This window comes from Elaeis guineensis, chromosome 13 (assembly GCF_000442705.2).
Source record: "Elaeis guineensis isolate ETL-2024a chromosome 13, EG11, whole genome shotgun sequence".
Classification (NCBI taxonomy): Eukaryota; Viridiplantae; Streptophyta; class Magnoliopsida; order Arecales; family Arecaceae; genus Elaeis; species Elaeis guineensis.
The window spans coordinates 72,062,882-72,076,380 of NC_026005.2; positions in this window are offsets into that span (position 1 = coordinate 72,062,882).

Consider the following 13,499-nt stretch of genomic DNA (forward strand, 5'->3'; position numbering starts at 1 on the left):
AGCGAGGGAGCGCCTCTCCTTAGTGCCCCTGGAAGTTTTTGTGGGATTCCGGAAATGCCCCTCCCCGTGTCCCGCAATAGCTTTCCTTGCGCCACGTGTCTCCGTTGGAGGGCGGTAGAGGGGACACGTGGTGTAGCCCGTAGCCGGAGTCGTCGCCGAACGAGCGGCGCAACGCTTCGGCTCGCGAGCGGCAATCGTGGTCCTCGCGCTTGTCCTGAGACACGTGGCATAAAGGCAGAGGTCCCGCACCCTCTCACACGTGTCGCTCTTTTATCCGATCGGCCGATGCGTTGCTCTCCCTCTAGCTGTCTTCCATTCCCACCCCGAACTAATAATCCCCACATTTTGCCTTTATGCAACCCACAATATATCCTATGCGGGTGGAATGATCCACCGTCGGATTTTTTCCAATTAATCCATCGAGTAACGCGGACGGTACGGGTACTACCGTACAAAAATCTCTATGCTGGCGCCTCTATTCATCCGACACGTGTGGTAAAGCATCTCTCTTAGGACGGAAGCTAGTGCCCTCCACCAAAACCCGGTTATGTTAACGTATCAATAACGCCGTCAACATTCGACGTTCAATATTAAAATAGAAACTATTATTAAGTCATTACGAACTATCTAAAAGAAAAAATTATTATATTTTGAATAAATTACTTAATAAAGGACTGGTTTCCTTAACGGCCGTCATTACGAACCATCTGGTGCCGAGTTGGAGATTGTACATGGGTATCAGGTGTGATGGACTCACTAGGAAAAGATTTACTCGTTTTAGTCGCCGAGTTTTGACCGCTATGCCATGTGGACGGGGGAGATCGGAAAGGATTTAGAAGGAGCGGTCCAACGTCCGTCGTGGGGTGGACACGTACTACTTTAACTTTTCTGACACCAAGCGGGGCCCGCATGGGGCCTTTTGAGGGACGGGAGGGCGCCGCATCTGCTGCCACGTATATAGACGGTCCGCCGCGCGACACGTGTATTTCCGGTACCCTCGCGTCCCACAAGCTTTGGCCAACTTGCCCGCCATAAAGCGTACGTGTCGCGCTCTCGAGCCGGAAGGACGGGCCGTGACGTCACCCGCGTTTGTCGCCACGAGATCTTCTTCGGACAGCCGCTGACGTGGGCGAACGGAAAGCGACGTTCCCGTCGTGCACACCCCACGCCCGGACCACCTCCCCGGCCTCCGGGTGTCCACGTGCCGGTCAGGTGACCGGAATCTGAGGGCGCCACCGCTACGTGTCCCAGGTGAGGTGGGGGACAGAATCTTCTCGAAGTCGATTGCCTGGGGCTGAAGGTAGGGGCATTTTGGTCAGAACATTAGGTTCGAAAGTAGCTCCATCATCAACCATAAAATGTCTATCGGACGGCCATGATGATCAGAGCTCTCGATTACATCTTTTCTTGAATGGTTCCTAGTTCTATATATATTATGAGGGCCAATGTCTTAATTAATTAAAATGGTAGACTGGATCCAATGTTGTTGCTGCACATTTATCGTGATTGGATGAGGTAGGTTGCAAGTGGCCATGCTATCTAGGATGGATGCCATATGGCATGAGAGCAACATCTTTCATAGTTGTATGTCTCATCCATGCACAACTGGCATGTACTGCTATAGGCTAGGGATGTAGCTATCTATGACTCAAATTGCACCCATCTCAATCATCAAATTGCACCATTGCTATCAACTCCTCTCTTAGAAAATGACTTGCCTTTTGTTATCCTGCACATTAATGTTGCTTATATTGTCTGTGTCAATATTAGGCATCTAATGGATCATGTCCAACTTGATGATAGATTCACTTTGAGTGATTTATGGGGTCCAAGATTTAGAACCAAATCTAACGCATTCACTCATATTTTGTGATTTGCTATATATTTTAATGAAACTATTTGTGTTAGATCTGATCAAGTTCATTCAGATTTCATCATACTGGGTTTAATCCTTTACTGGACTCTCAATTTTTTAACCCATAAATAATTCATAAATTAAAATTTATACGAGGTTTGGTTTTAAAGTAACACTACTGTATGTGTAGGATCCAAGTTTATTAAAACCCACTTGTGCCCTTAAAATAATATACTATATGTCATCTATTCTATTCACTTGCATCAGTTGCCACAGAGATAGAGCCAAAACATGCAATCCATGCATCATTTCCCACATTTGTTTCTTAGAGTTGAAACCCTTGATTCCATCAGACAAATTGCATCACCATGCATCAACCAGGCCAAGTGAACCAGGAAAAAGGAAATGAAAAAAAATTGGGCAGCAAGCTCTCTGCATTATCTGTCAAGCAACCAAGTGGCATTAAATTATGGTTGGGCCCCAAAGCAAATGGTACTAGTTTAAGGATAAATCTCCAGCTAATGATGCTGCTTGCTTCAGTAATGGTTTATATTATATAACAAACACTGACAATCACTTGGTACTGTTGTATATTGATTGGTACATTTCTTTAGCTTTATGTTAAAGAAGAGGAAAGTAAGGGGCAACTCAAACGTGAGGGTCAACACCATATTTCTTTCCTATAGTGTTAGAGGCCAAGGCACAAAGATATCTGCCCCACAATATTTTTTGGTTGTCTAATCTTTCTGGGCAATGAAATGATAAAGACTTCCCTTCCACTCTCTTTGGTTGCCTGATCTTTTCAGGCTTTTTTTTTTTAAAAAAAAGCACATGTAAAAAATTTGTAAGTATAAATAATAAATATGTCATTGAAAGTATGAAATATCTTATTTAAATAAATATTTTAATTAATTTATTTTTTTAAATTTATAGTATTTATATTTTTTAACTTTAGCGTTAATAGATTTGCTCCTCTCCCCATGTGAAATAATTATCATTATTATTGAGGCTGTGACTTGCATCTGCAAATCCTTTTTTTTGAAATAAATTTTCACAGATTTTGTAAATAATATTAAATTTTATAATATTACCTAATATTATAAAACTACTATATTATTGATTATGTAGAAGTGTGCAAATAATTGTTTAATATAATATAAATGAATTACTTGGCATTAAATTTGTAAAAAGTGGCTTATAACTGACAAGAAATGAAGAATATTGCTATAATTTTTTCATTAAAAAAAAAAATGTCTATAATTTTCAAGCGTAATAGAGGCTAAAAATTTTTCCAGTTTTATGGATAATATTGCATCAAACACCCATTGTGTGTTACATCACATGCCTTTTTCATAGACTGACGGTTGTGACATGATTTCTGTATGGACCCCATAGATGTCTCAATCACCCATAAATTGACATCACCATCGAGAATATCTTTAGATTAAGATCTAAGCGGATGGGGAACCATGGGAAATTGGATATGGAATCTATTGCTGAAAAAAAAAAAATCGAGATAACGTTAAAGTATTTGACAATGTTTTCAAAGAAATAGATATAACTAGTCAAAAGGAACGCATGAGATAAAGCTAGTGAAATGAGTAACCTTGTTACCATGACGTAAAAACTAACGCAGCGAAATGAGTAATCATGATATTAAAAAAATCTAAGCTAAACATTTTGAAGAGGGTCCATTATTTACATTAAAATTTAGCATTTAGCATTAATTATGTTCTCCTAGAAAAATGATACACTAAATTCTCATCCAGTTTCTGAAAATTTAATATAAAAATATTGGAGCTAAAGTCTTGCAAAGTTCTATATTATTTTCATCTCAGCTTATAGGTCAGAATTTCTTGCTCCTACAACGATGGTGGCACTTGGAGTCCCCTTTCTCTAAAAAAGAAATAATCTATACTATATTAACAAATAAGAGAAGAATACTGTTTTAGATTGCATCAGGTAAATTTTATGACTAGAATATCCTTACTTCTTCTCTTTGTAGATATCTACATAAAAATATGATCAAAAATTTAGATAAAATATCTACATGCATCTCTATTTATCCATTCTTTTTTATTCTCATCTACCTGATTTCTCTTGAAAATCCTAAATTAATTGGACTCTATTTTTATAAAAGATACTATTTATCTAGTATCCACATCTTCAACCAAGTGGACTCTTTTTTAAAAAAAGCAAATATATTGCATCTAATCCACATATATTATCTCTTTTATACTCTAATTTTTGAATTTACATGCGCTACATTTCTATTTTATATTTATATTTTGTTAGCTACAACTCAATTAATCCAATCCATTAATTGTAGATCGGGTCAAATATTTTTTTTTAATATTTTATTGAAGGGTCTCAGTCCTGGCTTGGCATAACCACAAAAGCAACTCTACATCAGCAAGCTAAAAATTATTACAGACGTAGCGAACCGAATCTTATCCTAATGGTCACATCTTTTTGCTTACCAACAAGTTTGATTCTTGGATGACGTGCTTCTCAAAAATCTGGATATCGTAATTACAATGTTGGTTGGTGTCCCTCTCTCCCTCTCTCTCACACATACATTTAGAAGTATATGTACAAAACTAAAAGAGTGAATCGGATGCATGGATATATCTATTTTTCTATATGAGAATGTTAATTTCTGACTTCCTTCAAAAAATTTTATTAATTTTAAAATAAAATCTTCAATAATTTGATAGTATAAATTATTAAATATATATCTTAAAAGTCAATTAGACCGACACATTTAATTATTTAAAAGACAGTTTGTAATATTGACTTATTAATAAAATAAAATTTGAATTATTTATCTCTTCATGTTATGAAATGTGTCTATGAATTGTCCAATGAATTAACAAGATAATGACACATATTCTCAAGAGTTGAAAATTTAAGACATATGTCATTGATGGTTAATTCATAAACTGCTTCTGACCATAAGATCATCACGGAGACAGTGGTCGATCTAGATAGGTTGGTGCACGGATCGCTTCTTTATAGATAGATGAGTCTCGAATCTATAGTGTGGGAACACTGAGCGAGAGTGCAGATACTTGTTAGGGAACAAAAGTGCTGAGTATGACCAACACGAGTAGTCACTTGGATATCTACTTTCTCGTCGTGACATACTCGATGCTGCAGTAGTGTGAATAGTTCTTCGATCTGCAGTGTCTTGGCTATTCACAATGAGATTGCTGTAGTTTGACTATACCATAACTTGGTCTCTTAGTCATATGGAGCCTTAAGGTGTATTTGGCTGCAGTAGGTTCATTGTAGGAATAGGGTGTACACCTATATGAGATCTATCGATTCTGGTAGTAAGGGAGAAGTTATATGATGATCATGAAATAGAGTTTGGAAGTTCATAGCCATGACAAATGTGAATGATGGAAAATTTTTTTTATGATGATTCACTAAGAACTCAGATTGATTGAATCTTACATATGACAAGATCAGGTTGACGAGTTATCCATAACCTTACTCTTGTCAGGACTAACAATAGAAGAACCAGATCATACGATAACTGTATCTAGAGGTTTATCTATTCAATTCTGCTAGGTTGCTACTACATACTACTAAGTGTCACTGATAGATCGTAGAACCAATTAATTAAAAATTATTCTGATGATTAATAATTCTCAAATTGACTGAATTGGAAAGGATTCTAATCCATTGAAAGAAGTTTTAATGATATTATTGATGGAGATCATAATATATCCTACTATCAGAGATAATTGAACCTATGAGATCATACGATAAGAGATTTGATCTAGGATTGATCAATTGGACTCACATGGTCCAATTGGATTAATGATTTGAGAAATCCTATCGGGTTTAGAAATACTATGCTAGCACATAGTTAAACCTAAATTCTCTTTAGACTTGAATTCCTATGAGATGGAGATTAGACTAAGTCAATTGCAAGCATTATGGATGGCCAAGGGTTGGTTTTACCTTATAAATGAAGTTGGAAGAAATTGAGCTTGAGCCCAAATGGATTGGATCCATGGGGCACCAACTGTTGGTGCCCCCTTGACCTATCGCGACAAGGAAAAGGAGAGAATGATGGGGCGCATGCTCCATCTAGTTTTGGTGTCAAACAGAGCAAGTGGGAGGCACCCAAGAGTCCTAATAATAGTTAATTTTGGATTCCTTATAAGATAAGGATCTGATTTGATCAAACTCTTAAACCAAGTAGCTCTCTTTTTGGCCTATAAAAAGGCCTGGAGATATAATCTCTAAAACTTAAGCTAAGAGCCTCCACGCCTCCCCTCTCTCTTTAGTTTCCATGCCCTGTCCCTCTCCTCTCTACCTCACACCTCCACGCCCACAGGTAGGGCGTCATTGGTCTCCACGTCCAAGGGTTGGGCGTCTCTTTTTCTCCACGCGCCAAGGGTTGGCGCCTGGTCTAGAGAGAAAGTGTTCTCTCTTCATCTTCTTCCATCTTCCTTCATCTTGCTTACTGGTTTTTGGGTGAAGAAACAAAGAGAGGCCTTCCTAGATTTGTCCCGTGGACATCTGTAGAGGCCGGATATTTGTATGGCTCAAAAAAAAATTGAAGAGATATCCATGATCATCAATTACAGTGAATAACTACTGCACAAGGATGAAGATGAGATCTTCATATTTTTGCTTTAATAAAATTTTATTTGCTGCATATAGATCTTAAGAACATGATAGAGATGATCTCATAAGATGAGATCTAGAAGATAAATGTTAGATAAATATGCTTTCGCTGTCTGTATAAAAATTTTATTATTCTAGCATGCATACTATCCTAATTTTTTATTCACAAATATTTAAAAAATTATCTACTTGCTTAACTACCTATCTGAGACTACATTTAATTAATCTTATCTCATTTACAACTTATCACACTATATCAATTTGATTGCGGATAAATCTCAAAATCTCTTTTCCACTTATTTATTTACATGTGCCCAAATAATAGTATTTGATAATATATAAGACGCTTATAGGTACATGACATGCATATCTATCATTTTTTTAACAGACGCAAGATGTTTTCTATCTTTTTAGATTGTATTTGGTAACTAACAACCTATCCAGATTGTTGGTAATTTAAAGAGATCCTATCCGGTTACCGCATTGAGTATGTCTTTTGGATGGCAATATGGATTGCCTTGACAATTTAGGTTATCTTTTAAGATAATGCAGATTACCTAATAGAAAGATGATTATTCAGGTTATCAAAAATATTTAATAATTTGATAATAAAATATTTAGATAAAATTATCCTCATGAAAAAAAAAAAAAAACCGATTAAATCCCACTTTCCAAACCGCCGGCGACATCGCCGAGGAGGGAGATTAGGACGCAGCCCCACCAGCGCCAGCGACACTGCCGAGGAGGGAGATCAGGGCGGGCTTGGCCTTGAAGGCGTTGCTCCGGAGGAGCTTCACGAGGCGCGGGAGCAGGCGCTGGATGTGGTGGACGAGATGCGGGGCGGCCGCGTCGACGACCGCAGCAAGGCAGAGGGCGGAGGCGATCTGTGCGCAGTGGTCCTGCTTGTGGAGGAGCGCATCAGTGAGGGGGCAGAGGAGGATAATGCCGCTGCCTCATATCATGGTGCGGGAGGTGCGGTGCCGGAGGTGTGGCGGGCGAGGGGCTGCGGAGGTTGGGGTGCGGGGGGAGCATACCATGCAAAAGGTACTTAGAAACACAGACAGAAGTAATTGTCCGAGGCATACCATGCAATTTATAAACAAACCCCTTGCATAAATGTCTGAGCCACCGTATGAGCTATATAGGGATGGGATAATGCAAAGAAATGAGCATACTTTGTCAATCTATCATTCCAACTCTGCTGAATTTCACTCAGCAAATCTGAAGACAGAAAGAAGGTATTGAGTGCATAAACTGAACTAGAGGCACACCTGGACAATGCATCGGCAACCACATTTTCTTTGCCCTTCTTATACTTGATCTCAAAATTAAATTGCAGCAATTTGGCTAACCAAATCTACTATGTTGGTCTGGTTAATCTCTGCTCTACCAAATACTTTAAGGGTTGATGGTCAGTCTCGATAATAAATTTCTTGGGTAACAAATAATATTCCCACTTCTTAATTGCAAATAAGATGGCCAACATTTCTCTATCATAGACTGACATGTGCTGATGCTTGAGGGAAACAGCTTTTCTAATAAATGCCAAAGGATGCCCTTCCTAAATTAAGACTGCTCCAATTCCACCATCAGATGCATCAGTCTCAATGATAAATTGCTTACTGCAATCAGGTAGAGAGAGTACAGGTGCTGAAGTCATAGTCTCTTTCAATGCATCAAAAGCCAATTGAGCCTTCTCAGACCAAACAAAGGACTTCTTTTTCAAGGAGGTCAGTTAGAGGTCTAGCAATTTGACCATAATTCCTAACAAACTTCCTATAATAACTTGTAAGCCCAAGAAATCCCCTCAACTGTTTAACATTCTTTGAAATATGCTACTGTTTAACAGCTTCAATCTTTGTAGGATCAATTTGCACACCTTTTGAAGAAATTAAGTATCCTAGATACTCAATTTTAGAGCATCCAAAGGAACACTTACTTTGCTTAGCCAGAAGTTGGTGCTTCCTCATCTCTTCCAAAACCAACTGTAAATGCTGAATGTGCTCACAAGGACTTCTGCTGTATATCAATATGTCATCGAAAAAAACTAAGATAAATTTCCTTAGAAATGGCCTAAAAACAGCATTCATCAAGGTCTGAAATGTTGATGGAGCATTGGTTAAGCCAAATGGCGTAACTAAAAACTCATAGTGGCCCTCATGGGTCTTGAAAGCAGTCTTATGGATATCTTCATCATCCATTCTTATCTGTCAAAATCAACTTCTCAAATCTATCTTAGAAAACACTACTGCATTTCCCAATTCATCCAGAAGTTCCTCAATAACAGGAATAGAAAATTTGTCCTTCACAGTCAATGCATTAAAAACCTATAGTCTATACACATACGCCAAGTGCCATTTTTCTTTTTGACTAGAACCACAAGACTTGAATATGGATTAGTACTATGTTGAATTACTCCTGCTTCCAACATCTCCTGAACCATCTTCTCAATGGCATCTTTTTGAGGAGCAGCATATTTATATGGCCTTGCATTCAGAGGTTGAGCTCCCTCTTGCAAAGGAATCTTATGATCATAGATCCTTTTAGGAGGTAGGCCTTTTGGTTCTGAAAAAATATCTCCATACTGTTGTAGAAGGTCCTGAAGTTCTGGCCATCCTTCAGTAGAAGTCATATTGACAGAACAAAGGAAAAGTATCTGAGAACCTACTTGTTTCAGGTTCTTTAGATCTGCTAAAGGATAATCAAAAGCTTGAATCCCAAATTTGGATCTTAGAGCCTGTACATAAACCTCCCAACTATTATAAGCTTCTTCCCCCTTGATTCTAATGTAACCCTGATGCCACTGAAGGGCTTTTCCTTCCAAATGCATTGCCGCTAATTTTACCCTATTTGCAACAGGTGTGCAAGTGACTTCAAAGTAATAATCCACTTTAACTATCCAAGCTTCCAATTCTTCCCTATTGAAAATTGGGAAATCCAATTTTGGGATATTGCATCCAAGATTGGCCAGAATCTTTTCCCCATCAATCCCTTACCTGTGAGGTCCCTACTTGATTCCTATTAGATGCATTTTCATTGTGTTGAAGACTGATACTTGTCAGCAAACTCTTGAGTTCTTGGATTGCCTGACTGGTGCTCAATTCCATCTCCTTCCTTAATTCAGTTTGCCTCTGCTCCCATCGATCTTCAAAATCCTTCATCATGGACATCATCTCCCTTCTCCATTCTTGGCTGCCAAGATCGAAGCTCTGATGCTAATGATACAAGCAATTCAGAAAACCAAAGAATTACGGAGAATCAACTCAGAAGTTTCAGTATTATTCCTCGATGAATCTTTCAATTACAGATTATTTATACTCCCATAACAGAAGAATAACTAATTAACTACAGCTTCAGCTCAGTTAGCTCGTCAGCCAATCAATCTTCAATGGTAGTTAAGCTGTTATAACTGTTCTGGAGTTAGTTAAGAAGTCTTCTTCGACTGAAGTCTGAACTCATATCATAATCTTACATGTTTTCATCATAAAATTACAGAATTATGATTGGATCCTTTTCTAGCGATAAGTTAATCTTACTTTTCTGGCTGAGCCTGTTCTTGGTCCAATACATTTGTAGCATCCACATGGGCTAATTAATAAAGTCCTAATTAAGGTCGGACTAATACTTGAGCACGAGTTGGAATAGACATCCATTTCTGTGAATGTGTTAATTGTCAAACGTTAGTCAAAGAGAGTACCAAGCATTAAAAATTACACTGACCGCACTAGAATTTATATGCAAAGACATATATAGATAAGAGCTATTGGTGTCACAATTATTAGGTACTAAAATAGTTGGCAGACTTACTTTTGTTTTTCACTCAAGATCGAGGGAAATTACCATCTTAAAATGTCATCACCATAAACACATGAAAATCCAAAAATAGTTAACCGATGCAAGTCTTAGAAACTTTGGATTAAATTTTGTCAACTCAGTCATGCAAGTAAAGAGGAGGTTTTATAATTATTATTGTCATCATGCAACAAATAAGTAATATACTATTTCTATTATCTAGTTAAATCAAAAATACCATTCGTAATAATTTGCTCTGCATTGTGGATGATTTTCAGTTCTTGATAGGTGCAATATGTGATTCTTACCATTCTTTAGCAACCAGTGCTATGTGGCTTTTGTGAACTACACACCTCTAGCTAGGTGGCAAAAAAAAAAAAAAAATTAGTGCAACTTATAAATTTGTTGCCAAACATGATGCATTGGTTTGTCATGAAGTTGCCAGATCAGTGGTCGTAAGTTCGATAAACTTTTCATGTATAAATTCTGAGCATCTATAAACATTTTCCACTCTTTTCTTGAATGTAGAACAGCATAATATCTTTAGCATATCAAAACCTCAAAACAACACTATTGAGCTTGTAAGCAAGAAAAATACACTTTTGGACGGATAATCCCAAGTTGGTATCAAAACTGGCCAGCGAAATGAAGTGCATGTAGTTGAATATATAAATAGCAACCATTTTACAATGATTTACTTCCAGAGGATCCACTTATGCTTCTTTCAAGTCTTCAAAATTCTCAATAACTTCATTTTAGTCTAACCTGAACTATAGAATACACTCTTCGAAGATAATATAGTCTTAGAAGATCTTCATGTGAGTTTCATGATATGAAGGTCATATAAACAATCCAAAAACAAAATCCCAATAGAAGCTAAACAAAAAGCAAATAATTTCTTAAGAGGGTACAACAGAACATGACTACAATGAAAACAATATCCTTACAACTATTAGTTTCTGTTTCCAAAGTAGGTTTGCTAATTATAAATTAAAAGAATAGATCTCACATATTATTTGTAAATTTATCGAAAATTAGTCTAATTTGGAATTGGAGTGGACTGATCGCTATAGAATAAGATCACATGCTAAATTATGGACAGGTCTTCAACTAATCCAATCAAACTCAGCCAATTCTCAAATTTGCATGATTTTGAATTATGGACAAGATTACTGATACTGGTCGAGAAGGGAAATTTGTAGGTGAAACACACCCGATTTCTGGTAACAATGTCTATCTTTCTCTGGCTATGCTTCAGCATTTTCTTTTGCTTTAACAAACTTCAGCATAAAGTATTTGCTCAAGTTCATATAATTTCCACCGCAACTTCCAAAAAAACCAAGCTGGGGTATCATCAGGAACTTTATTTTGCACACAGGCGGAAGACACAAATAGTGATGCAAGATTGAGCCTTTTTTTTTTTTGTTTATCTGTGATACAGTGGAGGGATCATATCTGTCAGGTACATACGGATGCATCCAATAAAATCAGAAAACAAAATATCCCACGAGGCCCTTGGAGCACAACCAAAGTTAGCCCATAAAAACTATTATGAACACTTTGCCACATAAGAGGCCACCTAATACATGCAATGTTCGCCTCTTAACTAATAGATGTGCCTAGTGTCCAAGGAGACAAAATCTCTCGAGATCCTTTAGATGTCATGTAAAAGTGGATGAGCCCTTGCCAATGCCGTCTAGCCCTATATCTACCTGATAATAGTAGCTAATGCCTTCAACCACCAAAAAGTCAAACCTCAACACTGGTCTCACATAAGTGATGCCTGCTTAGACATCCCTTAATTCTACCCTAAGGATCGAGATATCCTAGATCTGAGTCTTCAGTGGCCATAAACATGGAATCTAGGCTTTGGATCACAAATCTTGCTTTGCTTCTACGGTCTCTATCTTGCACACAAACATGGAATCTTGACTTTGAGAAAGCTTGGGGTAGGAGCTCCCAAGTGATGAAGGTTTACTAGACTACGGTAAGAGTAGAAAAAAAAACCTCAAGTGCCCCAAGCGAGGCAAGTTCTTCGGTCGTAGAGTGGTATGTGATCTGGGCGACCTAATTCAAAGCCCATTCCAGGACAAATCTCACAGACGGCATGCTCCCTTCAAATAGGCAAGTATTTTTTACAAGCTAAATATGGTAGGCAATATAGACTACTCTAATACCCCAAGATCTAGTTGACTCTCTACTTATGCTGTCCTATGCTGCGCTAAGAAAGGTCTGAGTCAGAGTTGACCCTTGGGGGGGGTGCTCCATGAGAGGCTGGCTAGCCTCCACATTTGCATCGCTTGCTCGCATTGAAAGAGCACATACTCAATTGTCTCAACAACCTCCTCACAACTTGGGTAGGTTGAGGGAACGAGCATCCCATGGTCCATCAAAATCTCTTTGGTGGGCAGACAGCCCCACTTCCAGAGGAAAAAAATAACTCTAGGATGAATCCCAAGCTCCACATCTAGGATCGATCTATCCTTCGATCAAGATCCACCTTGTAACACTAGTAGAAGTTTTCAATCCTCACCCTCAAGCTATGAGATGAACCCCACATCCTTACATCCACCCCATGGTGAGAGAGAATCAGCAAGGAGTAGACCCTCTAAGCTAAGTGATCCACGAATAAGCATTCAATCAAGGCCATGTTCCAACCCCTACCATCGGGATGGAATAACTCATTGACCCGCATACTCGCCTCCACCTACTAACGAAGGTCGGCTATCTCCACAGAGAGGTGTCCTCAAACCACACAGCTTCCAAGAGATCCATAGAGCGTCCATCACTAATTACCCATCTGGTGTTGGATAGCACATCTGAAGTACTAGCATAAATCTCCCGCCACATGAATGAGTTGCTTCGGATGGCTTGGACCTGAACATCACATCCGAAGTACTAGCATAAATCTTTCGCCACATGAATGAATTGCCTTAGATGGTCTCGACCTAAACACCGGATATTCAAAGATACTATCTAGCCCTCATCATAGAGCTCCAAAGGCTTTCAGTTCGAGCAAAAATTTGATGCACGTCTGATGATCATGATCTGTCACATAACTGAAAGAGACCAAATGCCCAACCCCCACCGTGAAGTGGCTGGTAAACGACACCCCAACCCACCAAGTGGACCCCTCCCCCCTAGTGCAATTGCCAAATGAAGCTCCTAATTGTCCATTCCAACCTTGAGAGAAGGCTTCAACAAAATA